The sequence below is a fragment of the Pongo pygmaeus genome, chromosome 14 (assembly GCF_028885625.2).
Source record: "Pongo pygmaeus isolate AG05252 chromosome 14, NHGRI_mPonPyg2-v2.0_pri, whole genome shotgun sequence".
Classification (NCBI taxonomy): Eukaryota; Metazoa; Chordata; class Mammalia; order Primates; family Hominidae; genus Pongo; species Pongo pygmaeus.
This window is the reverse complement of record NC_072387.2, coordinates 58,954,301-58,982,280: the sequence shown is the minus strand read 5'-3', so window position 1 is coordinate 58,982,280 and position 27,980 is coordinate 58,954,301. Positions and strand designations below refer to the sequence as shown.

Sequence of the window (27,980 nt, the reverse complement as noted above, 5' to 3'; positions counted from 1 at the left end):
TTCCTCGCAGAGCTCTCTAAATGTTTGAGAATTCTACCATCTTTCCTGAGGTGCCCGGGAAAAGGCGAACTGGAAAGGTAGAGCCTGTTAACATTTCATATGGTTTCTGAGGCATCTTAATTTTTAATAAAAACTTCTTAATAATGTTCTGGATAAAAGACCGTGGTACTTAAAAGATTCTTTTTATAATGCCAAACTCTTTGTGCAATGTATGTATATATTTTTTAAAAGACCATAGTCTGGCAAATACTGACAGCCTGTAACACATACCACATTCTCCTTCCGCTTACTCCACCGCCTCATACTGTGGCCAAGGGCAAATCCATTCAATTCTCTGGCCTGACTTAGCTTCACTTCAAGGTGAGGAGTTTAAAGTGAAATGTAACACAGTGGTAGTTTCCAACAGCCTTTGCCACTGAAATGTGTTCATCCAGCTGACATTGTTTAACCCTGGCTTTTGGTACATTCTGGAAGGCCCAAGCATGTGAAGAGACATGCATCTCAGGCACATTTCCAGGGATGAAGGCTATCTGGGGGTCGGCAGTCCCAGCTGAATAAGACAGCTGCTAGTAAGTGGAGGATGGAATCCTTGACACCCTCCTCTCCTTCAATTAGTGCTTCACAATTTTTAAAGTGCCTTCTTTGAGGCTTGGAGAAGTTGTTCGATTCACAAAGATTCTGCAGCTTCATGCCAGGGCCAGAAACTTCACAGACTTTCTTCCTGCAGGGTGAGGCTCTGAAGACAACCTTACTGCAACACCTGTGGCCCAGGTTGGTTCAACAGTGAAGTGTACCGAGGAGCAGCTCAACTCTGCAGCTGTTCGGAAGTGGCCCTCGAGCTAGACTCAGAGGACGAAGAGACCAGGGGAAACTGTCATAGCAAAGGCATCAATGCACGATGGATTGAGCACTGTGTTCAAAGAACACAGTGCTTCCTTAGCCTTCCTCAGCACAGAAGAGAGGTGATCCCAGAACATGGTTGGGAATGAGAAGTGGAAAGCCAGGTTGTAGAAGATCAAACATTTAATTTTTTAATTTTTTTTTTTTTTTTTTTTTTTTTGTGGAGACAGAGTCTTGCTATATTGCCCAGGCTAGTCTCAACCTCCTGACCTCAAGCGAACCTTCGAACCTGGCTACAGGCTCACACTGCCATGCCCACCTTCTGCAACTTGGCCAAACATTTTAGGAAGAGAACATTACATTTCATGGGAACTAAGGATTGGGGAATTGCTAAGACTTTAAACTTAAAGAGTAGAGTAAATATGTCATTCACTTAGAAAATGAGTCAGTTGGTTGCATTTTATTACCTTTTATTTAAGGAAGAAATGTCAAGGATCCTGGGAAAGGCAGGGTTCCCTCAATAACAAACCCTGCAAAAGCAATGGATTTTTCCAAGCTATTGGTATCCCATTTGTGAAATTCGATTTTCTTTTTTGCTTCTTGAATTCATATTGTGAGTTTCAAAAGTCTCTTCTTAAGAAAAAATTTGATTTTTCTTCAAAGGACTAAGAAGCTAATAATATCCTGTGAACATAGAGCAAACACACCAAACTTGAGAAAGAAAACCAAGTGACAAGGAAGTGGGAATGTTCACATTTACTCACACATATGGAACTTGACTCATTTTCTAAGCGAGCAACACATTGATCCCCACCCTGTAATTTAGCATTTTTGTGCCTCAACGTTCTTATCTATAAAGAAGGAAAAATAATAGTACCTACCTATGGGTTGTTGCAGGGATTAAATAACTCACTGTATATAAATACTTGGCACAGTGGCCAGGATAATAAATGATAAACGTTAGCTATTATTCTTATTCCAATGAGTGGTTTGTATAAATCACAAAAAGCGATCCTTGCACACATGGGTGCAAGCAGTTTCCAGTGGTTCATTAGGTCTATGAAATTTGATATTCCTTGCTTTTCCTTGGCAAGAATCTTAACTAGAAGAAGTTATTGATCCAGGTAGCAAGATCCACAGCTCTACATGACTGTTTCCACTCACTGCAAATTTCCAAAAGTAATCGTTTCAGGCTGAAATTGTCCATGCCAGATCTCAACCCTGTGGAAACAGGCTTGCATTGGAAGATGAAAGCAGAATCCATACCCTGCTTCGGAGTACCTAGAGTGGAATAAATAGACTTTTTTCTATCCCAAAATAATGTCTTTTAGCTGAACTTTAAAAAATCATTAAGCATTTTAAGTTTAAGCTTCCCTGAGCCCTGCATACAATAAATGTGGGACCACCTGCTTTGCCAGTGATAAAAACACTTGCTTTGAAGCTCTTGTTGTTTTTAAGGTGTTTTTTTTTTTAAACCTCCCTGAGACAAAGTGTTCTCAAGTTGAAAATTTACTTTTCATGTCCCAGTCTTTCAACTAAAATACTCTAGATTTTAACAGTTACATCTCTGATTTTTTTTCTCATTTAACTTAATATATTTTACAGCTTTGATATGCTGGTAAAATGATTCTGAAAAGTATTTTTAACAGAGATTAAATGCCAGAAGCCCTCTGCTCTACCCCCTAGATCTATGCAGCCACGGGTCCTTATCCTCATGAAGCCAAGATATGCAGATACAGTGTTTGGAAAAAATCAGTTTTTCAATTGCCAGACCAAGCAAGACCTGCAGCTTAATCACCAATATCCACAGCTCCTAATCCAATGCGCTCCACAATGATAGGTTACTGAGTAAATACATGAATGGGCTTTGGGTGGACCTCACTAGCAGATGGTTTACTGACTGTCATTTACTTGCCTGAATACTTTTTTTAGAAATGCTATAAGGTTTCTTTTATTATAAACACTACATTTCTCTAACATAAGAGTCTCTTCTCTCTTTGTCCTGGTTACCACCAGCCACCAGCAGCCAAGTTATAGGAGCAGTGGCTACACATGCTCAAACCCATGACCACTCAGGGTTATGGATGTTTTCACTTCATGGCAATCACAATCCAACCTGCCCGAAGGAAAGCGATTGAGCAATACAGCCTCTCTGAACCTTCTCCCCTCTGCCATGCTGCCCACAACCAAAGAACCGATTCCGATCTAAATTAGGAGGGGAATGTTGATACAGGAGAGCAGCATTCAAGCACCTCCTCTCACTTGACTCTGAATCAGAGCAGCCACTAGTTCTATGTCAACTCCCAGGGGACAAGGGTGCAGAAATGATGGCCCGGAAAACTTGCCCTCCTTTCACAGCTCCACTTTAGACAAATCAGAGCTCTAGGGAGCCTAAAGCTCCTGAAACACAAAGACCAAGTTATTTGTTCCTTTGTATTTTCAGGGGCCTAGTGCAGTTGGTCGGGAGTTTGGGGGGGTGGAGGAGCTTAGGGAGGGAGTGCACCATAAATATTTGTAGGACAAGGAAATAAGGAGTGAGAAAGAGGGAGGAAAGAAGGAGGAAGGGAAGGGAAGGGGAGGGGAGGGGAGGGGAGGGAAGGGAAGGGAAGGGAAGGGAAGGGGGAAGGGAGGAAGGAAGGAAGGAAGGAGGGAAACTGAGCCTTCCCAAGCAGGCTCCAAAGCCCCTATCTTGCTAAAATATTACTTCGAGCACAGCTGATTAGAAAACAACCAACCAGCCCTACCTACCTGCTGATACCTCAAAATTGTGTTAATTCCTTCTCCCTTTTGTACCCACTCGTCCATCCCTAATTTCATTTTTTAATGCCCTTTTTACAACAAAGCAGGCAAATGGTCAGCAATCATCTGATCTAAGGATATAATTTGTTGTCCAGCACTCATGATCAACTGTGTTAGTCTTCTCGAGCTGCTCTAATAAAATACAATAGACCAGGTGGCTTAAGCAACAGAAATGTGTTTTCTCACAGTTCTCAAGGCTGAAAAGTCCAAGATCAAGGTGCCAGTGAATTCAGGTCCTGGTGAGGGCTCACTCCTGCGTTGCAGTCACCAACTTCTCACTATGTCCTCAGATGGCCTTTCCTCAGTGAATGCATGCGAGGCAAGCAAAAGATCTCTCTCTCTTCCTCTTATAAGGCCACTAATCCCACCATGAGGGCCCAACCTGCATGATCTAATCTAACCATCATTACCTCTCAAAGATCCCATCTCCATTATCATCACATGGTAGAGGGGTTAGGGTCTCAACATATGAATTTTGGGGAGTACATAAACAATATTTGTAGGACAAGGAAATAAGGAGTGAAAGAGTGGGGGAAAGAGGGAGGGAAGGGAAGGGAACGGAAGGGAAGGGAAGGGAGAGGAAGGGAGGGGAGGGGAGGGGAGGGGAGGGGAGGGAAGGGAAGGGAAGGGAAGGGAAGGGGGAAGGAAGGAAAGATAGGCAGTCTATAACACCAACATCTTTTAAACCTGGAGATCTCATTCATATTTGCAGCTTCTCCTGAAGAATGAGAACACTTGCCAGCCCTTCACCTGTGTTATCACCTGGAATAAACTGGATGTGTCTAAATGGAACCTGCCTCCTTTGGGGAGCGCATACCCCCACCAGGTCACCACAGCCACCATGACCACCTCATGCCTCCCATCCACCTGTTTCATTAATTTGTGCCTGGACCATTTTCAGTTTTTTGGATGACATGGGTGAGGAGGAGGAAACTCAGGTAAATGATAAAGTTTTGACTATCAAGATGGTGAGTTACCTTGTGTCTCTGTGCATGTTGGCTTACTTTAAATGTAGTGTACATTTGGAGGTGGGAGCTGAGCAGGGAATTCTATAACACATGGAATCACATTATGGAAAATCATCAGAGGCCTTTACTTGAGCTTTTGAGGTTTGTAGGCACGGAAAATTAGAGCCCTAGGGCATGTGATGATATCGAGGAACCAAAGACCAGATTCTTTGATTAGGGTTCAGGCTCTTGGAATCTCCTGATTGTTTGTCTTATTATCCAGGAGAAATATTAGAAGGCGAGTTAATGATACTTGCTGCTGACTCTGGATTGGGAAGGAGCCGCCTGAAGTATCAGTGGTTGGCTAAAGAAAAGAAATAATTACAGGCTGGCTAGATTAGAAATTTAATCTCTATAGTATTTTCCCACAAGTAAATGAGATTCAATTTATAAAATATCAGGGAGGATAAAAACTATCACACACACTCATCTCTATGCCCCTTAGAAAACTGCCTACTTTGGGACCGTCAGCTATGTGTTCCTTAGAGCTACATTCCAGAGGGTAGCCCCATACAGAGTGTAACTCTCAAACAGGGGACACTTAGAAAGGGAAGCCCTTGAACCTAACTCACCAGGACTGAACCTCCGAGCATGCCCTCCACCATTCATGATTCAATGAACACTGGGCACTTCCCTGGGCCAGCCACTTGTGCCAACACTAAGAATAGAGACAAGGAAGAGTCCACCTCCGGGCTTAGAGTATGGTTGGAAATGGGTCTTTCTTTGGAAAGGAAAACAACAGAGAAGGAACTACATCCCTAACTTTGAAACTTCTGGGTGAACTTGGGATTTCCACACTGGGGAGCCTTGTCTTAATGTGAGTTCCTCCAGCACAGCTTGCCGAGGCCTCCCACAGTTTGCAATCAGAGGACACCTGACCAGGTCTAGGGAGGCTGTGAGACTTGGAGAGTGGCTGGCCTAGCCCTAAGCTGTAAAAGAGGGGAAGCTGCCATCTGCACCCACTGCCCCCCACCTCTCTGTTTTTTTCCTCCAGGAATCCCCAACACTTTATGCCGGAACCACTGAGGGCATTTTTTAAAATACAGATTCTCCAACCTACCTCAGCCCTGCTGAATCGGAATCCTTGGATTGGGTGGAAACTACTTTTTAAATAATCTTCTCAGAAAATTTTTATATATCAAGTTAGAGAACCACTGGGTAGTAGAAAGAGCACAGCCATCAGAGCCAGTTAAACCAAGACTGAAATCCAGCACTGACACTTAATTAACATAATTAACCCTAGGGACCTGGGTTAATTACTTAACTTCTTTGTGACCCAGTTTCCTGTACAGTAAAATAGAACAATGCCCAGCGTAGTTATAAACTTAGAATAGACTATGCTAAACACTCATCGCTGAGCTACTATGATAATCTCATCCCACCTCCACCAATGCCTGTCCCCAATGTTTTGTAATCTGGTTTAAATTTAAGTCAAATTTCTCCAGGATTGTTGCCCTAAGAGTATATTCCTATCTGCAGAAAGAAGAGATTTGTTCACTAATTTTTTAAATCCAGGAAATAGATTGTAAATAGAAATGATTCAGGGGATTGAGTTGGTTTTAGCTATGGGTGTGAGCTATGGGTACCCTCCCATGTAGAGACAAAGTCAATTATAACCTGTCTAACTGGGAGCAAGACCTACAAAACTGGTAAGAATTGTGGGAAAGGAGAGAGGTCGCCATTCTTTCTCTTTACATTTCTGTGATGAGCTACCTTTTATTGCATGATAAAAAATGAGAAGAGCTATGGACTAGGAACCAGAAGACCTGGATTCAAACCAGCCATGTGACTTTGGACAAGTCAACCCTTTCTGAACCTCAGTCTCTGTCCATAAAATGAGAGACTGGAGTGCTAAAACCCTACTCCACTGACTAATGGGTTTCACATATTTTCAAAGTACAAAATATTCAACTAACAGCCACATAAATGAGGCAGGCACCAGAGCACTGAAGGAAAGGAAGACCTGCCAGGATGCAAGCTCCCACTCTGGGAGTCTGGATGTAGGATATCTCACAGGCGTCTGACGTCAGGCAGTGTTTACCTTGAATTTGCCAACCCCCAAGCACTTTAGCACTCACAAGAGTTGGCCTCAGCCCAAAGTTCCCAGTAGAAAGAGGAGTGAGCAGAGTGTCCACATGTCACCTGTCTCTGGATGCTCCAAGGGCAGGAGGCAGCCAGAAAATACTTAACCCCAAACTGGGATAGAAATGAGATCCATCCAAGGCAGTAGACAAAAGGTAAACCTGCCCAGCTGGTTTTCCAAGAAAGTTTGGAGAAGTTCATCAGAGAGTGAAACCCCTGTCAACAGAGCCACATGAGAGCTGGCAGTGGTGCAGCCATGGTCTCTATCACCAGCTTCCCAGCAAAGGCACAGACACATCTTTCTCTCTGTCAAGCCAACACGATTTTGTCAAGGTCAACAGCTGGATTACACTTGGGTTGAGGTACTCCTGCTTGAGTGCCACCTGGGGCAGGGGTGGCAATTAATGGGATACTTGGGGAAGGAAGGAATTGAGTGTGAAAATCCCAAAGAAATGAACATTCTACTTCCTTAAGATTATACAGGCCCTGGCGTGGACTTCCTTAACTCTGCTTCCTCTCCACTTTCTAATGTAGTCACCTTTCTTCTGATCTTTCCTTCCACCTCCCCTGTCTTAGAAGACAAGATGTCATCCAAACTGACAGTTTTGCCTCATTGCCTCTGGATAGCCACACACCTCCCTCTCCTGGATTACCACAGAAAGATTAACTCTTCTTTCTGGACATTCTTATTGGCTTATTTTCCTCTACATGTCCTAATTTAAACGTTGGCTTCCCAAAAATCCAGCCTCAACTCTTTGACCCTCCTTTTTGCACATTTCCTCTTGGAACAATCTTATCCAAATCTATGGCCTTGGTCATCATCTTCATGCCACAGACTCTGAGTCAATATCAGAGGTCCCAAATTCAATCTTAAGGTTCTGACTTAAGTTTCAGATCTCAACTGCCCCTTTGGTCTCTCTTGTTAGCACAAAAGAAAATGGTCTAAGCTACAAGAAGGAAACTTACAGTAGGATGCTTTTCAGAAGGGCTTTTCCCTAGGAGGCCTATGTGAGGACACTTCCCATTTTCCCATTCAAACCACTCCCCCATCCCTATCCCATAGCTACTGAAGCAGTACAGGAGTGGTTCAAAAACATTGGTACCTAGATTTGAATTTTATCTCCACACTTAGGCAACTTGCCTAACCTCTCCAAGTCTTAGTTTCATCATCTGTCTTGAGGGGTTGTAATAATATCCACATTACTGAGTCATGATGAACATAAAATGAGATAACCCCTATAAAGTGCTTAGCACAGTGCCCAGCACTAAGAAAGAACTCAGCAATGTTAGCTATTATTATATGGCCATGCTTATTATGCAAAACAGTGATTCACATTCGAACTTCTGCTATCTTAATAGGGAAAAAATTTTCATTTTTATTTCAATTCTTTCTAAATCCTTTAACCCCTTCCTGCCCCATAGCTACATATAATCCAAATGGTAGGCACCAACTCCTAGGCCAGTTAGTGAAAGATGCTTATGGAGGGAAAAGGGCTTCAGTTCTTTTGAGTTTCTCTGCCTAATTATAAGATTTTCCTATCAGCCAGGATGAGCTCATTCGTGCCAAGTATCCTCTTATGCTTGGTGAAGCTGAGAGGAAAGACACATGCCTGAATTCAAACCGCAATGAGAAAAAGAGATGGACATCAGGCAGAATCGGGGAAACAAGGTGCCTAGTACAGGAAGCATGGTTTTTGGATAAGAATCTACATTTGCCAAATTTGTTCTGCCCTCAAGTTCCATCTTCTGCTCTTAAATTAAAATGTCCTTCTTTTCACTCTCAATCAAAATGGGTGGAACTGAGCAAGTTTGAACTCCCACAAGAGACAAGTAACAGGAAAGATGAATTCTTGACCAATTGGAATAATTTTGTTTCTTACACCTTTTCCCCTGGGGCATGGAGGGAAAACGCTAACAGTCTTCTCAGAGCTTCATTCTGTGTGGCTTCCCTGATGCTGTGTGTTTGTTTGTACTCATCACAGTGGGGCATATACTTTCTTCCCTGCTGAAGTTCCAGCTTTCATTTTTCTTTAGCAAGCAACACTTAGTTTGCTGCAGCCTGCTGATTACAAGGGTGCACAGACCCAGATGAATCATAGAAGCAGGCAGATGGCACAAATACAAATCCTCTGCATTGTGTCTTACACCCACACTAACCTTCTCATGTGGCCTCTCTTCCCAGCATCCCTTTCCTTCATTACCTCATCCATACCCAAAGGACAATTAGTGCATTCAGGCACTAGAGACAGCTAACTGTACAAGGGAGAGTACAGCAAACAACCTCCTGGCTCTTGGAATCTAGACACAACACAAAGGCAAAAGAATTGAAAACAGTAATCGTATCTGTGGCAAGTGCTGCAGGGTGCCATCCAGATCTCTCATCAGGTCCTAAGTATTCATCCCCCAGCTGCCAGGAGTGTTGACTTCTGGTGGCTTAGCTGAGTTCCTTTTTAAGTTATGTCCATGGGCTCTTAGCCACGTTTCCCAATGACACCTCCCTCCCAAAGACAGACAGTATCCAATCCAGTACCTGGTCAATGTGTATGTGTTGGGTGGGTTTGGTGGGGTGGGGTGGGGGCAGTCAAAGCTGATCTTTCTGCTTACTTTCAGAGCAACTCTGAATGGCCATCCCAGGTCCAAAGCTCCCCGTAAGATTGGCAGGGGCTTTTATCTGGACTGCACTGACGTATGACTTCTCCTTCTGACCTGTCCTTCTCCTATCATCCCCCAAAAGAATTTTCTGTGTACAAATCTCCATCTCAGAACCTATTTGCCATTGAACCTGACCTAAAACAGTAACTCTGACAAATGAATGCATCAAGGTTTGAGGAAACTAGTATTCCAGAAACGTCCACCAAGACTTGAAGCGCTCCTTAAGATTCATGGAAAGTTAGGGGGTAGTCTGTGGTGTTACAGAGCCAGCCAAATTGGCCCCACAGTTAGATGGATGCACAAGTTAGGCTCTGGGGAATGACAGGACCTGGGACTGAAGCCAAGATGCCTTGGGCTCTGTCCCAGCATTTCTTCTGTGTGCCCTTATGCAGGGTTTTTAGAGCAGTGCTTCTCAAATGAGCAGTGTTGGAGGACCATTTTCACTTTCAATATATCACAAACCAATTTCTTGTCAAGTACACTAAAATAAACTACAACTCCACGCTCCCTAAGTGTGGCCTACACATAGTAACTGCCTTCAAAAGAGCATAGTATGAAAGTAGGGGCAGGGAATAAGATAACTTTACAGTAAAGAAAACTGGCAAAGACTGCCAGACGACCAAGGTCAACATCAACAACAGTGATAAGTCGTGTGCAAAGTATGTAGCCTTGATATGATGTGGTGAAAATGGCACTTCAGCTCTCTGGTCTTCCTCCCCCAAACCCATAAACCCAGTTTAATCATAAGAAAGGCAAATCCCAATTGAAGGACATCCTACAAAACACCTGCCCGATAATCTTCAAATCTTTCAAAGTCATGGAAACCAAGAAAAGTCTGAGAAATTGTCACAATCAAGAAGAGACATGATGATTAGTGGTAATATGGTATCGCTGGATAGGATTCTGAAAAAGGACATTAGGTTAAAAACTAAGAATATCTGAATAAAGTATGAATTTCAATGAATCATAACGTATCAGTATTGGTTCACTAATTGTAGCTAATGTAATATATTAATTTTACTATCTTACACTATCTATAAGATACTGCAGAGTATGTGCGAACTCTCTGTACTATCTTCTCAATGTTTCTGTAAATCTAAAACTGTTCCCAAAATAAAGTTTATTATAAAAAATAAAACAAATGACAACATACCTGGACTTTTAAAGACATATGAAATATAGGCCTAGATAACTTAAAATTTCTCTGTCAAATTACCATAAAAGTTTTTAAAAACTTACTGTCACTTTCTATATTCCAACCACCAGGAGTCAGTGGTTCTCAGACTGGCTTCAGTCTGTTGACTATCTTTAAGGAACTCTCAATTTGACTCTAGGGTTCAGTTTCCTCATCAGTAAAATGGGAGCATAGGGCTACAGGATCATATTCCCCTCTGGATAGCCTCTGAAGTGCTGTGCTGAGTGATCGATCACCTTCTGCCAAAACAGCAGGTGCTCAGAACCAGATGACTAGAATCAAGCCCCCTTCCATGACGATGACATGAGGTCCTCACTATCCAGCATTGTGAACAGCTGTCCTCTGCCTAAACCTCTTGAACTCCAGTAATACAAAGGCTACTGTCTCTGGCCTTTTTTTTTTTTTTTTTTTTTTCCAATACAGAACTAGAAAAGAGGGAAAACATAAAAATAATGCTATGTGTTCAGGCTGTCACAGATGGTCCCCAAGCCAGGGTGCTGAGTGTTCTTTTTCTCTCTCTCACTTGGAACCCCAGAAACCCAAGAGAAGACTCTGGTGCCAGGAGACTGATAGAGTTGCAACCCAGCTGTGGGCCAGGAACCAGAGCACTGTCTGCAGACCGTGAATTGTCATAATACAGACAGGGCACAGTATGAAAGAAGACACATCACATATGGGGAAGCTGATAAAATAATTAGAAGACAAACCTTCCAACGAGTAAGAAAGAAAAAAAAATGGCAGTTGAAAACCAGATGGTGGCAACCTGTCCCATTGAATAGGTTTTTGAGATGTGAGGGGTAGGTTTTAAAACAATCCAAGGAGATAATTATACATCTGAGATGGCCAGAGGTTACTCAATTTCTTGTGGATCTTGGAAAGCCAAGAGCTGATGCCCACAACTAAAGCCCCAAGAAACAGGATGCACACAGAGCAAAGGCCAACAGGGAATTGGAACAAAGAACACTGGTCACCACTCAGGCTCCATGAGTGAGATGAAGGATATTTAAATATTGCAACTTGGAAGGAATTTAAATATTGAAACACTTTGGGAGGCCGAGGCGGGCGGATCACAAGGTCAGGAGTTCGAGACCGGCCTGACCAACATGGTGAAATTCCGTCTCTACTAAAAATACAAAAATTAGCCAGGCATGGTGGCACACACCTGTAGTAATCCCAGCTACTCAGGAGGCTGAGGCAAGGGAAGCACTTGAACCCGGGAGGCAGAGGTTGCAGTGAGTTGAGATCACACCACTGCACTCCAACTTGCGACAGAGCAAGACTCCATCTCAGATAAATAAATAAATATTGAAACTCTTATTCCATGTGTCATTCATATGTTATCCCCTACTAATTATATATTATTTCCTATTACTTAAACTTCTACTACAAAACTCTGTGGTCCATCTCCTAGCAAAAGAATCCATCTACATATTTGACCCATATTTTAGAAATTCTTAGAGATGGAATGTTTCAGCAAAGGTAATATTTCATAAGAGTAACGTATTGGCATAAGAGTGACATACTGGCATAAGAGTAGCATATTGGCAATGTCATGTTACTTGTTTTAATAAATAATCTCAGAATCTCAGTGACTTAACACATAAAGTATGGTTCTGCACAGGTCAGCAATAGGGGCTCTGCTCCAGGCGGTCTTTCAGGAAGCAGGCTTCTCCCATGCTGTGGCTCCTCCATTTTAAACACAAACCAGCAGAAATGGGTAGGGAAAGCAGAGAAAGGAGAAAGCCCACCCACTCTTACCTGCCTTGGCCTAGAAATGACACACTGCTTCGCTCACACTGCATTGGCAAGAACTAGTCACATTGTGTCCAGAATTGGTGGGTTCTTGGTCTCACTGACTTCAAGAATGAAGCCGCGGACCCTCGCGGTGAGTATTACAGCTCTTAAGGTGGCGCGTCTGGAGTTTGTTCCTTCTGACGTTCGGATGTGTTCGGAGTTTCTTCCTTCTGGTGGGTTCGTGGTCTCGCTGGCTCAGGAGTGACGCTGCAGACCTTCGCGGTGAGCATTACAGCTCTTAAGGCGGCGCATCTAGAGTTGTTGGTTTCTCCTGGTGGGCTCCTGGGCTCGCTGGCTTCAGGAGTGAAGCTGCAGACCTTTGCGGTGAGTTACAGCTCATAAAAGCAGTGTGCACGCAAAGAGTGAGCAGTAGCAAGATTTATTGCAAAGAGCGAAAGAACAAAGCTTCCACACTGTGGAAGGGGACCTGAGCGGGTTGCCACTGCTGGCTCCGGCAGCCTGCTTTTATTCTTATGTGGCCCCACCCACATCCTGCTGACTGGTAGAGCCAAGTGGTCTGTTTTGACAGGGCACTGATTGGTGCGTTTACAATCCCTGAGTCACAAAGGTTCTCCAGTCCCCACCAAATTAGCTAGATACAGAGTGTCAACACAAAGGTTCTCCAAGGCCCCACCAGAGGAGCTAGATACAGAGTGTCGATTGGTGCATTCACAAACCCTGAGCTAGACACAGGGTGCTGATTGGTGTGTTTACAAACCTTGAGCAAGATACAGAGTGCCAATTGGTGTATTTACAATTCCTGAGCTAGACATAAAGGTTCTCCACGTCCCCACCAGACTCAGGAGGCCAGCTGGCTTCACCCAGTGGATCCCGCACTGGGGCTGCAGGTGGAGCTGCCTGCCACTCCCGCGCCGTGCACCCGCACTCCTCAGCCCTTGGGTGGTCGATGGGACTGGGCGCCCTGGAGCAGGGGGCGGTGCTCATCGGGGAGGCCGCACAGGAGCCCATGGAGGGGATGGGAGGCTCAGGCATGGCGGGCTGCAGGTCCTGAGCCCTGCCCTGCGGGAAGGCAGCTAAGGCCCGGTGAGAAATCGAGAGCAGCGCCGGTGGGCTGGCACTGCTGAGGGACCCAGTACACCCTCCGCAGCCGCTGGCCCGGGTGCTAAGCCCCTCATTGCCCGAGTGCGGGGCCCGCCAAGCCCACACCCACCCGGAACTCCAGCTGGCCCGCAAGCGCCGCGAGCAGCCCCGGTTCCTGCTCGCGCTTCTTCCTCCACACCTCCCTGCAAGCTGAGGGAGCCGACTCTGGCTTGGCCAGCCCAGAAAGGGCCTCCCACAGTGCAGCGGTGGGCTGAAGGGCTCCTCAACTGCCGCCAAAGTGGGAGCCCCGGCAGAGGAGGCGCCGAAAGTGATCGAGGGCTGTGAGGACTGCCAGCACGCTGTCACCTCTCAACATGACCTCACCAGATACAAGAAGGCTGGGAAATAGTTTGACCCTGTGCCCAGTAAGAAGAAATAGGTTTGATGAGCACTAAGATGATTGCCAGGAGTAATCATAAGAGGCACTCTCAGAAAGCTGCCCAAACATGTTGATCTTCAATAGTTTCACAAGGCTCAGAGAATGAAATGCTCTGAAAACATGGGCACTGTCTAGACAACTTTCTTATTAGCACTTGAGTCAGTGCCCCACCTGTTAGCACTTATTCACAGGATTAAAAGTGTGGGTTCTGAAGTTTGACTGCCTTTACTCAAATCTGGCTTCTGCTTCTTGCCTCCTGTGTAACCAATCTGGGATAAGTTAAACCTCCTCTTTGCAGCTTGGTTTTCTCCTTTTCACTTAGATATTGGTACAAAGGATAGGGATATTGTTACTTTTTTCAGAGACTGTGAAGTTTAAATGAGATAATTCTCATAAAACACTTCACACGGTGCCCAGTGCATAATAATTTCTTAACATTTGTTAAATACTTCTTACATACCAGTGAGTACCATAAGTGCTTTATATTAATAAACTAACTTAATGCTCACAAGAACCCACAGAAGTTGGAATAGTTTTCTCCATTTTAGACATAGAAAAAGAGGCCCAGAAGAGTTAACCAGTCCAAAGTGATACAACCAGTGAGGAGAAGAAAAAAATTAGTAACCCAGGCATCCTGGCTTCAAAGCTAAATTGTTTTACCCTATCATCACCTGCCTTTCGATAAATATCCCCTATTTACTTGCTATTAGCACCTTTATTGAGGTGTAAATGATATAAAATAATGTACTTATTTTATATAAGTACAATCTGATAAGTTTGACATCATACATATATATATACCTGTAAAACTGTCACCACAATCAAGATTATGAACATATCCATCATCCCAAGAAATTTTTCTAGCCCCTTTGAAATCCTTTTCTTCCACTACTCTCCACTCTCCCTATCCCCAGGCAACTACTTATCTGCTTTCTGTCACTATAAATGTCTGAATTTTCTAGATTTGTATATAAATAAAATCATACAGTATGTCATTTTTATCTGCTTCTATCAGTATAATTACATTGAATTTCACTCGTGTTGCATGTGCTAATAGTTCATTTATTTTATTGATAAGTATCCCATTGTATAGCTATACCACAGTTTGTTTATCCATTCATCTATTGATGGACACTGATGGACATATGGGTTGTTTCTAGTTTTTGACTATTACAATAAAGCTTCTATGAATAATCATGTTCACTCCTTGTACAGACACATGCTTTGATTGCTCTTCAGTAAATACTTGTAAAATGACTGGATTATTTGCTATCTATATGTTTAGCTTTTAAAGAAACTAGCTATTTTCTAGAATGATTGTACCATTTTACACATCCATCAGCAGTACATGAGAGTTCCAGTTGCTTCCCACCCTCGACTTGCTATAGTCAATCTTTATTCTAACAGATGTGTAGTGCTATCTCAGTGTGGTTTTAATCTGCCCCTAAGGAATAATGATATTGAACATTTTTAATGCATTTATCTGCCATCCATGTGTCCTTTCTGGTAAAGTACCTGTTCAAATATTTTGCCCTATTTTACTGGTTTATTTGTTCTCTTATTACTGTGTTAAGGGAATTCTTTATATATTCTGTATGCAAGTCTCTTATTAGATATGTGATTTGAAAATATTTTCTTCCAATAGGTAGATATTCTTCATTTTCTTAAGTTTCTTCACAGAGTAGAGGTTCTTAATTTGAATGAAGTCCAATTTATATTTTTTTCTTTTATGGTTTATTCTTTTGGTATGGGATTTATAAACATTTTTCCTAATACCTTGTCACAAAGATGTTCTCTTCTGTTTCCTTCTAGAAATTTTATATTTTTAGATCTTGAAAGTAGGCCTATGATCTCTTTTGGATTTGGATATGTTGCAAGGTTTGAATCAAAGGAGTTTTCTGCTTTTTTTTTTTTCCTGTTTTTATGGATGGATGATCAATTGTTAAGAAGGCTATGCTTTCTCTGTTGAAGTGCCTTTAAACTTTTATAAAAGTCAATTCACCAGATACATGAGATTTATGTTTCCATTATATCTACTTATCTATTGTCCATCTTGATACCATTACCACACTACCTTGATTACAATAGTTTTATGTCTCAAAATTAGGTAGTATGAGTCCCCCAACTTTGTTGTTTTTCAAAATTATCTTGGCTATTCTAAGTCCTTTGCATTTCTATATAAATTTTAGAATCATCTTATCAACTTCTACCAAAAAAAAAAAAAGAAAAAAGAAAAAAAAAAAACCTTCTGGGATTTTCGCTGGGAATGCTTTGAATTTATACATCAATTTGGAGACAATTAACAATATTGATTCTTTCATTCCAAGAATTCAGCATATTGTTCCATTTATTTATATCTTCTTTAGTTTTTCTTAGCAATGTTAAGTGGTTTACAACAGGGATCCCCAGCCCCTGGGCCATGTGGACCAATACTGGTTCATGGCCTGTTAGGAACCAAGCCACACAGCAGGAGGTGAGTGGTGGGCGAGCAAAGGAAGCTTCATCATATTTACAGCTGCTCCCCACTGCTCACATTACTGCCTGAGCTCCACCTCCTCTCAGATCAGCGGCAGCATTGGAGCCTCACAAGAACGCAAACCCAGTTGTGAACTGCACATGGGAGGAATCTAGGTTGCATGCTCCTTATTAGAATCTAATGCCTGCCTGATGATCTGTCACTGTCTCCCATCAACCCATATGGAGGCCCATATGAGCTTGTAGGAAAACAAGCTCAGGGCTTCCACTGATTCTACATTATGGTGAGTTGTAAAATTATTTCATTACATATTACAATGTAATAATAATAGAAATAAATTGCAAAATGAATATAATGTGCTTGAATCACCCTGAAGCCACCCCCTAACCACCCCGGTCTGTGGAAGAATTGTCTTCCACAAAACCTGTCCTTGGTGCCAAAAAGATTGGGGACTGCTGGCTTGCAATATACAGATATTGCGATTATTTTTAGCAACTTCTTTTATATCCATATTATTTCTCTATACAGATTATATCTAAAAGTAGCAGGTCACTAATACTTCTCTTGTGTCTTCACTGGGCCTCCATTTCCTCATCTGTGAAGACAGAATAAAAACAACTGCTGCCAAAGTTGGGCACAAAATTGCATGTGTAAGGCACCTAACGTTTGTGCCTATTGCACAATGCTGCTGGTCTGATTACAGAGTTAATAAGTTTTGTTTAATAAAAGGATGAAGAGGGAAATAGAGGAGTCATAAGGGTGAGGCAACAAAGTGTGGGTTCAAAGCAAGAGGCATCCAATCTGATAAGATTGAGCCTAAAAAAAAAAAAAAAAAAAAAAACCCAATGACCACAGCAGCACTAACTGCTCAGAAATTAACCCCAAGACTCAGATAGCCAAATGAGGTGGTGTGGTGGAAGCAGTTGCAATGCTCCTGGCTAGACAGAGAATACATAGTAAGAATCTGTTGTGTGCATGTACATTAAGAAATTAACAGGTGATGTTCCAGTTATAGGGATGGGAGCAACCAAAAGAAATTTAGCCAGGAAAGGAGCTTGAGTATGTAGCACTGAATACTCTCTGCATATCTGGGTAGACTGTAACCTTGTCCATGTCCAGATAAGAACTAAATAAAGCTGACTCGTGATGCTTCTTAACCTCTATTCATCTGCTGATACAAGGGAGTCCATAACCCACCAGGAAAGGGGGCTCCACCCACTCAGAGTGGGCACTGATAACAAAACACCCAGCAAAATGCTAAGTGCATAGCAACCTACAAGAAACTCTTAGCTGACCAACTGTGAAAACATTTATAATCAGGGTTCTGAATTTTTTATTGATTGGTGGGTGTGGAGAGAATAGATTTATTAATCAAGGTAATTAGCACTTGCTACCACAACAAGCAAACCAGGCATCTCAGAGGCTTAGCAGGATAAATGTTACTTTGACAGGACATAAAGTTGCTGTTTGTTGGGCAGTGCTCCTGAAACTCACAGCTACACCATCTGGAACACATGGCCTCCAAGGTTGCCATACCCGAAAAAGAGAGCCACAGAGGAAACACATTGGCTCTTCACTGCCTCAACTCAGAAGATCTGCTCACACCCATTGGCCAGAACAAATCACATGACCCTGAACTAACTGCTAGGGAGACTGGGGCATATAAAAATGCACACCATAAGCATTAACTATCTCTCCTGCAGAAAGAACTAGGTTCTTTCCCCCACTCCACTCCATTTTTCTCCTGCGGAAGTGGTAGGGAGCAAACAGATAAGCTCTTCAAGCCAAGGGTCTGCTGTGAGGTGTGTTACATGGCCAGGGGTGAAAAAAATATGAAAATCTGGCCATGGTGATGGAGACAGCTCAGTATTTATGGAAGGAATTTTGGAGCACTGCTCTCAATGACAGTATTCCTGTACCCAAATCTTTACACCCAAAAAGCTCTGAATATGTTCCAGTGTACTGAACATGTAACCAAGGGGTGGAAATAGGAAGGATCACACTTGTCATCACTCCCAGTGACCCACTGGGGGATTTCTGTCCTTCCTGCCCCCGTAATTCTGGGTTCTGTAGGCTTTGACCCTAGAAGGGCACATTTTTGCCAGAGGACACAGCAAGTGTCCCATTGAACTATAATTTATGATTGTTCACAAGGCATGTTGGACTCCTAGTGTCCAGGAATCAGCAGGCAAAAAGGGTAGTCAACATATCATCTTATTATATGTCTGCAGGATCTGTAGTTATATCCCCTTTTTCATTCCTGATATTGATCATTTGTGTTCTTTTTCTCTTGATCAGTCTAGCTATGGTTCTATCAATTTTCTTGATCTTTTCAAGAATCAATTTTACTCTTATCTGTGTCTTTATACTTAAACTGCATCTCTTATAACCAATATAGTTCCTCTAATGTTGTTTTATATTTTGTTGATATCTTTTCCTACCTTAATTAGTTCTACTCTTCTACTGCATTGGGATTTAACTTATTCTAATATTTTTGGCTTTTTAAGGTAGCCTTAGGTCATTAATTTAGACTTTTCTTCTTTTCTAATACAAGCACATAAAAATATAAATGTTCCTTTAATTACTGTAGTAACAGTTGCTTTAAAATCTACATCTATTAATTCCAATGTCTAGGTCATCTCAAGATTGATCTTCATTGATTATATTTTCTCTTCAGAATAGGTCAGGAATCTGGTTCCTGCTCTTTGTATGTTGGGTAATTCTGGATGGTTTCCTGGACATTGAGAATGTTTTGTTAGGGAGATTCTGCATTTCTGTTACACTTCTCCCAACAAGTGTGATGTTTTTGTTTTGGCAAAACTGCAAACTCTGTCTTTTGGGCAGTAGCTCTTATCTCAGTTAGGTCACTGACCCTTTACTGAGCTGCTTGCAGTGTGCCACATGCACACAAAGTTTGGGACTCAGCCAGAAAGTTGGGCACCTGATGCATGGAATCTGGAGCTCCCCTCTCTGGCACTCTTCTTTTAGAGGTTTCCTCTCACTTTCTTCCGGCTCTGGCTGCTCTCAACTCTTTCTTCTAGTTCGTCAGGCCAGAAAGACTACGGGCATTGTCTAAGGCCTGCTCTTAAGCTAAAAACCATAAATAGGGGAAGACATACCTTGTCTTATCCTTTCACACATGTGCCAACTAATCCCCGTAATCTGCTTACACTTACTCACCTTCAGATAGTTGTTCTTTGTATTGTTTATCTGTGGTCATTCTGGTAGCAATTTAGCCATCCCAGAAGTGAAAATAAGTATGCACATTTTAAAGTAACAATTAGGCATAAGACATTTAAGTGTGTGAGTTAACTTTTTGTGTTCATTTTTCCACAATAAGAAGACTTAGAGGAGCAAAAGAACACAAGACAGCTTGGAAGTGGAGAATGAGTTTCTGGAAATTGAGAAAACACAGAAAAGGAGGTAGAGGCACCACGACAGCATAATTATGGGTTGAGTTGATTCTGGGTCCAATCTGGCAAGAGTGATGAAGGTTACTGGTAAACATGTGGAGAGCCACATGCTGTGCTCCATACCTGCTATTTGTCCCCCAGCCCCACTCTCCACTCTCACCTGCTGTCTGCCCTGGAGGCCAGTCTATATGAAAACTGTGTCAAGGGTTCCCTTTTCCTCTGGCTTCCATTTGCATTCAACCAGTGGAGAATACCTGCAGGAGATTAAAGGGAGGGAGGAAAGTGAGGTCAGGATATTTTTCCCCCAAGATCTCTCCCTGGTAGGTTTCTGTGAGTTGATTGCATTCCTCCACCAAAGGCCACATTTGCTATCAGGCAGCCCTCTCAAAAACCTCTCTAGGTGCTGGTAAACACTCCCTTCCTTCCACCCTTCTGGCTTAGTGTTGGTAATGGCCCTCTACTGGGGCGCTGAAACATCCCTTGTTGCTTTTCCTAAATCCTGCGCACACTTTTGTAAACAGTTCCTTTATTAAACTCTTCCCAGCATGAGTGCACCATCTGTTTCCTGTCAGGATCCTGATGGATAGAGCACGCTCAGAAAAACAACTTTAACAGGGCCTTAGAAACAGGATGGTAAAATATCAGCCCACTGTCAAGGAGGGGAGAACACATTAAATACCTCCAAAATAATAACTCATAAGCTTTATTCACATGTATTGTCTAATTTAATGCATTTAACAACACTCAGATCACATAGGTAATGATATCATTTCCATTTAAAGTTAAGAAAATTGAGACTCTAAAGCAGGTGGGCCACTGGGATTCCCTGACCTTCTTTAGGCTATAAATCCTCTTATCTCCCCATTACCCCTAACCCATTTCATTCAGACAAAACACACCACCAATGCTGAAATGTAGAGCTCTCCAACTTCTGGGGCAGCCAGGACATTTTTAAAGTTCTTGAAGCCCAGGAAGGGTGTGGCCATCCCAACTTTGCTCTGCTTCTGTTAAAATCCAAATGCTAGAAAAATAGTCCATGGTAAATTCAGCCAGTTTGGAGACCTGAGCGTATTGTTCAGAGATCCCTCTTGCATTTATTTTAAAGAAACTATTTTTAAAAACTAAAATGCAATATGGGAGTTGTAGTGTGTACAGCTCACTGAAGTATTCCTTAAACATCACTCCAGGGCTCCACAGGAGTTCCCAAGCTTCAGGTTGTGAAACTCATGATACAGAATTTAAATCAGCAGAATAGATTAAGACCTCAAGTTCTGGGAATGGGCAGATCTGAGTTCCTTTACATTTGCTAGCAGCCATATTCTAGGCAAGCTGCATAATTTTTCTTATCTTCAGTTTTCTCATCTGTAAAATGGAGATAATAATAATACATCATAATGTTAAATAAATTAAGTAAGCTCAGGCATTTTAAGTGCTTAACACAGAGCCTGGCTCACTATAATCACTCAATAAAATACAGCCAACATTAATATTCAGATTCAAATTCACAGCAAAGATTCATCTTATTATAATATGGCATGTAAATATTAAAAGAAAAATGTCTTTAAATCCTTATAGACACATATTAAAGCTTCCCAATTGGGAATTTACAAAGAAATAGACTTAAGAGTATCCAACATTGCTCCCATTTCCATTTCAATAAAAGACTCCAGAAGTTGCTGGTCCTCTAAATAAGCTTTGTCATTTCCTTAAGTAAACTTTCTGTATCACTGGGTATAAAACGTAACAGAAAGCTATGTGCTCAATTTATTTTATAGTTTCTTACTTATTGTTTTCCATTTCCTGTTTCAAAGCTGTAAACGTTCCTTAAACTGCAGCTAAAATTATTATTGTCATTGAATTACCTAATTTCTTAGTGTAGAGTCTGGATTGGAGGGCACTCCACCCCCAGTGAGCTACAAGTAGGCATGTTGCTAAGCAAGGGCTGTGCAGTTCACTCTTGCACGTGGTTCTGACTTTGCCATTTGATGCAGGTGGGTTCTTTCTGCAAATTGCTCATTAGAAAATCTGGATCCAGATTTTAACCATGGAAGTTATTCTAGAAATATTTAAGGACTGATTGATCCACCAGAAATGGGAACATTTTTACCATGTTTGGTCATCGTCCACAGGGAGACCAGAGTTCTCCCTTGTAAAGGCTTTCAACTTATTAAATATTTTATCTCCAAATTCCAGTGAGTCTTTGGAAAAACCTCCAATCTATCCTTCCCCCTTCGGTCAAGGCCAGGATCATGGAGCCCTGCCCTCTAAGATTGACCCATGGAAAGCTCAGGGAAGCGTACTCCTCAGACATCAGTGTCCAGGCACAAGCAAGGCCTTCTGGGGACATCATTCCGTGGAGCTGGGTGCAAGGCCAACGTCTAATCTATTCCAAGAATCAGAACCCAGTTAATGTCTCTCACACACTCCTCTAGAAATGACCATAAAGTTAATGCCATATCAAATATTTGGGTTTTTTTGTTTATTGGTTTGTTTTGTGCCTCCTTCATAATCAATCTCTATTCTGAAAAATGAGAAGTAAACTGCAGCTGTTGGGATTTTCTGCAGATGGTCTCCCAGATGGACAGCAAGGTCCCCAACATAAGACTCTATACACTTATGATAATTTTTGTCAGCCATAAACAGATATAATCTCAACCACAATGACTTTAGGCATCCCAAGGCTTCAATCAAATAAGTTTAGATGTCCAAGTATTCAATTTTTATTTAAAATATCACCAGAACTTCAGTGACTCTGAAAACCAATCTTTCATTTTTCCTTAATAGTACCACTGGCTGATCAGACAGACAGGACTCCTGATATTCTAGGTATAAAGGTTACTAAACTGTTAGACAAACTGTCTTCAGCGAAAAACAGGTTTCAGTTTTCAGTAACCCAAAATAGCATACCACCGTGGTCACTGTGATCTTAGGTAGATCCACCACCGGTGAGGGAATCACTAAAAAAATGGAAGCTACAGAGTGGTGTTGCCTCAAGCCCTGTGAGCCACCAAGCCTTGATGCCAGAAAGTCTGGATATCATGCAAAGTAGCTGGAAAGCAGGCTACCTGTTGCATGGTGGTGAACTGACGGCATCATCAGGCATTCTGCCCTCCCCACCACAATCTAAATATCAGCAGATGGAATAAACTCGGCGCCAGTGCTGAAGTAGCTCCAACTGTCTCCATCATCAGACACACCCCCTGGCCCTCGCCACTGGGAGGTGCCCTAGAGAGAGCAGGTGGGGCTTCTGCTCTCTAAATACAGGAGGCCCTTTCAGCTTCTGCTCTAAGCTCCTTTTAAACCACCACTGGAGATTGGAAAAATCAAAACTTCACAGCAGTGATAAGAGCACTGAAAAGAAGCAGATTTCCTGAGTCTTGAAAGGAAGGGGCATTGGAAGATAATATTTTTCTCACTGCTCTGCCTGTGTTTTCTTAGGCCCAGCTAAATCCAAGGCAGTCTCTCCCAGGCTCCGCGCGCAGGCAGCTGTCGAGGGAACAGGGGAACTTGCTGCCCAAAATGTGTAGCTGCGAGTCCAAGAAAAGGACACAAAACCCTCAGGAAGAAGGTGTGTAATATTTTTGTTGAATCAAATCGTGATTGTGTAAGGGGAAAAAAGACACACATAAAAGGCTATTTAGCGTTTTTGGCAAAAAGGGGGAAAAAAGAGCTTTCTGTGTTCAGTACAAACTCACTTCAAGGGAGCTGTAGATCAAATTACCAGCCTGTGACATGTGGAGATTGGCTGAGCAGCGGGCTGACAGTAACTCAAATTCCAAAGCTTCTGGACTGTTCCCAAGCCCATAAACTACACAGAAAATGATCCTGTTTGTTGAATTATTTTCAGTTGCAACAGCTGCTGTAACAACTCAGAGAATTTTAATATGTATATACAGGGCTGATGAGTAACCACTTCAAATATTCTGCAATGGGGTCTCATCTTCCCTTTCAATCCTTTTAGGTGGAGGTGCTAGAGCTGCTGTGAGGGGCCCAGAAAAATGAATGGGCATGGGTGCATGTTCAGGGGTTCATACAAGGAGGAGAATTAGAACTGGAATTCCGAGGGGAAGATCCACAGGAGGAAAAGAAATGTATCTTTTCACAATAAACATGTACATATGCATGACTTTTATAATTCAAAAAGTGAATTTTTTTAAAAATCTGGATAAACCCCATATATCATCATGATGAACAAAGTATGGGATAAAAAAGGTTCTGAAATTAATTTGAATTTAACAAGTGAGTTTGCAATTTAACTTACTAAGAGGTAAGTATATGAGTGGCATTACAGAGTCTACAGACAAGGTTTGGTTGGCACCCGTGTTTATGGACCTCTTGTAATAAATCAAGGGAACATAGGGATGAGGCCCAGGCTGTACTGGAGCAGGGATTGCAATTGCCAGACGGTCCAGGTAAGGACTTATTTATTCATCTGGGCTGGCACAGGGCTTTAAAGCATTGGAATCTGAATGTCTTTAAGTGGGAATGCACCCTTCATTGTGACAGCAACCACCACACGTCTTTATTCTACATCCTGGATTTGCACATCCACATGCATGGTCCCTAAGGCATTTGAGTTTCCAACACCTGCTGTCCAACCCCATCACTTCCATTTCTGATCAGGAAGTCAAACATCGGGATATCAGTGAGTGAGAAAGGAGAAAACTGTGTTGGAAAGTAAATGAAACAAATTAACAGATAACAAAATTGATAAGCACCATTCTAGCAGTATATCAGTTTGTTGGGGCTGCCCTTAACAAAGTATCACAACTGGGTGACTTAAACAACAGAAATGTGCTTTCTCGCAATTCTGGAGACTGGAAGTCCAAGGTCAAGGTGTTGACTGGCAGAGTTGGTTTCCTCTGAGCCTGTCTCCTTGACTTGCAGATGATAGACTTCTCCGCATGTCTTCACGTGGTCTTTCCTTTATGCATGCATATCTGTGTCCTAATCTCCTCTTCCTATAAGGACTTCAGTCATATTGGATTAGGGCCCACCCATATGTCCTCCTTTTCTCTTCATTACCTTTTTAAAGGCCCTATCTCTAAATATAGTCACATTTTGAGGTATTGGGGGATAGGACTTCAACATACAAATGGTCGGTAGGTTACTATTCAAAGAAGAAAAAGTTGTCTATACTCTCTCTCTCTCTCTCATATATATATACGTATATATACATATATATATATAGTCAATATTGGCCCACAGAAACATTCCTCCTACAAAACCTTCTTTAGCCAAACCAACCCATAATAAATCATAATACAGAGATTCACAAACTCTTCCACTTATACTCCTCGGAGTCTTAGAGGATGTCTCAAAACAGCCTTCAATAAGCATAAAATTTCTTTGGCATCTCTCTTTTGCAGGCTATTCTAAAATATACCCATGTTTATTTTAATATAAAAGTAACTTCCCTCAAGTCTACTCACACTTTAGGAAATTGCACTATGTTCTGCTTGTGGCTTTGTGTTCTCTTTGACAAACCATATCTAGGCCTAGGGGTAACCACTAAGCCCCATTCCCCTCTCTGCAGCAGGGGTGGAGAGAGGGGATCTCCTGTTGTCTTCCTGCCTCAGAGCCACACCCGTCCAGGGCCATTAGAAATTTCTCCTGCAGATCTCCTGCCATTGCAGTTGGTATTTCTGTTATTGTTGTTGTTTTCATGAGAATTTCAATGGCAAGATGGAAAAGGGCAAATCTCTCCATTTTAGATTATCACGTAATTTATGAGAGGACTATGAGTTTAACATTAATATGAGTTTTTTGGGAACCAACAGTGAAGGTGTGAGGTATCTGATAAGGGGCTAGGCAGGTGACCAGAGAGAACACAAGCTCTGCAACTTCAATCTCATCATGTTGGCCAATATATACAGGCTGCTCCTTTCCCCAGCCAGCATCCAGGACCAGAGGCATTACCTGGTTTTATAAAATAGTAAACACATAAATTTTATAAAGCAGTAAACAATAAAAATATAAAATAAGAAATAGAAAGTTACAACAAAAATACAGAAAAACAGATAATAATATAAATAATACTCAAGTTAAGACCAAAAATTGAAAAACAGATAATAAAGATAAAAATTGTTTTGTTTTTGTGTTTTTGTTTGTGTTTTCTAACTTTTACCATGAAAATGTTCAAACCAACAAAAAAGTTGAATAGTGAAATCAATGCCTATATATCTTTCAATTCAATAATTGTTAATATTTTACCTCATTTACTTTCTCCATCTCTCTCATGAATGGCCTAAGGATAAGGATATTCTCCTACACAACCCTGATACCATTACCACGCCTAAGAAAGTGAACCATTATTCCAGTTCATATTCAAATCTCCACAATTGTCCTAAGAATATCTTTGCTTGCTGTGTTTTGTTTTGTTTTGTTTTTGTACCAGCATCTAATCCAGGTTCCGAAGTTGCTTGTGGTTAATTCTTGTTCCCTTTTACTGTAGGATGATCTCACCCTATCTTTTGTTCCCCCATACCATTGGCTGTCTTTGGATTTGTCTGAATGTGTCCCTGTGCTATTGCGTAACTTTTTCTCTATCCCCTGTATATAGGAAAAAAAGAACTTTTTAAAGGTGGATTAAAAAAATATGAAAAATGTTAACCCTAAGGCAGCATTAAAAGAAAATAATTATTAAATGTAATTAAGCAAGTAGAATACAAAAATAAGAAAAAGAATTGAAAATATTGGAGAATAGAACTTACCTTAGAAATAATTTTTAGCAATAAAAATTTCAGAATGATAAATTTAAAAGGAACTAAAACTTTGGGTATAAAACTGGATAACATAAGAATGAAAATCTAATTTAATAAAAGGAAAAGGTCTGAGAACATGTATATTTATAAAAGGGGGATAATAATAGGCCTACATGTATTAACATAAAGTGAGTGTTTAGAGCAGTGCCTGGTACATTCTGATGGCTATGTAACTGTTTTCTATGATTGTCATCATCATCATCACCACCACATAAAATGGATATTGAAAAGCAAAAGTTACAACAGGAAACCTAAAGTATTTATGAGGAAATAAAGAGAAGATAATATTATAATGAGCAAGAATAAAAATCCCCAGTCAGTAAAACACTTCCATTGAACCTCCACGCAATTCACAACATTGTCATTCAGGAGAGGAAAAGGGGGCAAATGCCCTGGAAAAGTCCACCAGCCTCCTGGTGACAGGTAAGGGTCTGGGAATTTGCACCTGTGTCCATTCACTTCTGTGTACCTATCACAAATGACAACAACTGTTTTAGACCAAAGGACACATCACCACGTGAACATCTCGGAAATGACAGAGGCTGGGTCACTTGTGAGGGCCTCCCACACCAGCACAAATTTTGCACCACCCACCCACAGTTGCTGCCATGCCAGCCCAGGAAGATTCCCAGCCACTAGAAGAGAAGGAAGACATGCATCTGCACTCCTGCACACCTAGAGGCTGCTTCCCGCAACTAAGTAAGCATTCTCTTGGGAAAAAAAAAAATAGAATGTGGAGATCTAAGACATTCAACTTTTTGAGGCTTTCCCCAGTTTGTCCATATAACAAAAGAAAATCTCCACATAGAGATTTTGAAATTGCTTCCAAATTCACAAGTGTGGCAGTTACTCCCTTCTCTCCTACACCTGATCATCCTTCTCCAACAACACACACACACACACACACACACACACACACACAGCCCTCCCAACCTCTCGACACTCTCATAGCTCTTAGTCCCTAGAGTGTGGCCTTTGTCTCTCTTCTCCTCTACTGCTAAACTGTTAAGGGTCAATTATAGAGCACAAGCTTTGGGGACCAATCCATAAATTTGCAAAGCTGGCCACTTGTTTAAAAACAACAACAATCTTAGATAAATTTGTTTTGGCTTCAAGTTTCCCCAAATTCTTTGGTCCAGACATGATTGTTAACAGATCACAAAACTTTCTGGAGGAAGAAAGTGTTCTAGCTGGAATGATGACAGTCACACGGCTTCCCAAAAGTTCTGAGGAGAAGCACAACATGGAGAAGTACAGGTCAATTTTGCCAATTTGAAACGCTCTGCAGCCCTTTGCCTGCCAGGGGCCTGGTCAGAGCTCTCAAATGGCCCCATCTCTCTTATCTCAGACAACAAATGCTCTGTGCTGCTTTCCTGAGTCTCCATTTTTCTACGTGGGATTAAAGAGTTCCAAGGGCCCCTTCAGCTCCAAAAAACTGGGTTCCAAATAGAACCCGAGCTCTAGTTCATTTACTAAAC

General features: G+C 41.8%; 1 long non-coding RNA gene across 2 annotated transcripts in view; it reads right to left on the bottom strand.

Annotated features, from left to right (window-relative positions):
* Nucleotides 1-19,993, bottom strand: part of LOC129011615 (uncharacterized) — a 43,539-nt gene extending 23,546 nt beyond the window's left edge. The window contains exon 1 of one of the 2 annotated variants that reach the window (XR_010123581.1): nt 19,899-19,993. This is a non-coding gene — a long non-coding RNA (uncharacterized LOC129011615). Of the gene's footprint in view, nt 1-12,333; nt 12,786-19,898 lie in introns of those variants that run through there. The other variant, XR_008493379.2, reaches the window with a different exon arrangement.
* Between the last annotated feature and the right edge of the window lie 7,987 nt (nt 19,994-27,980).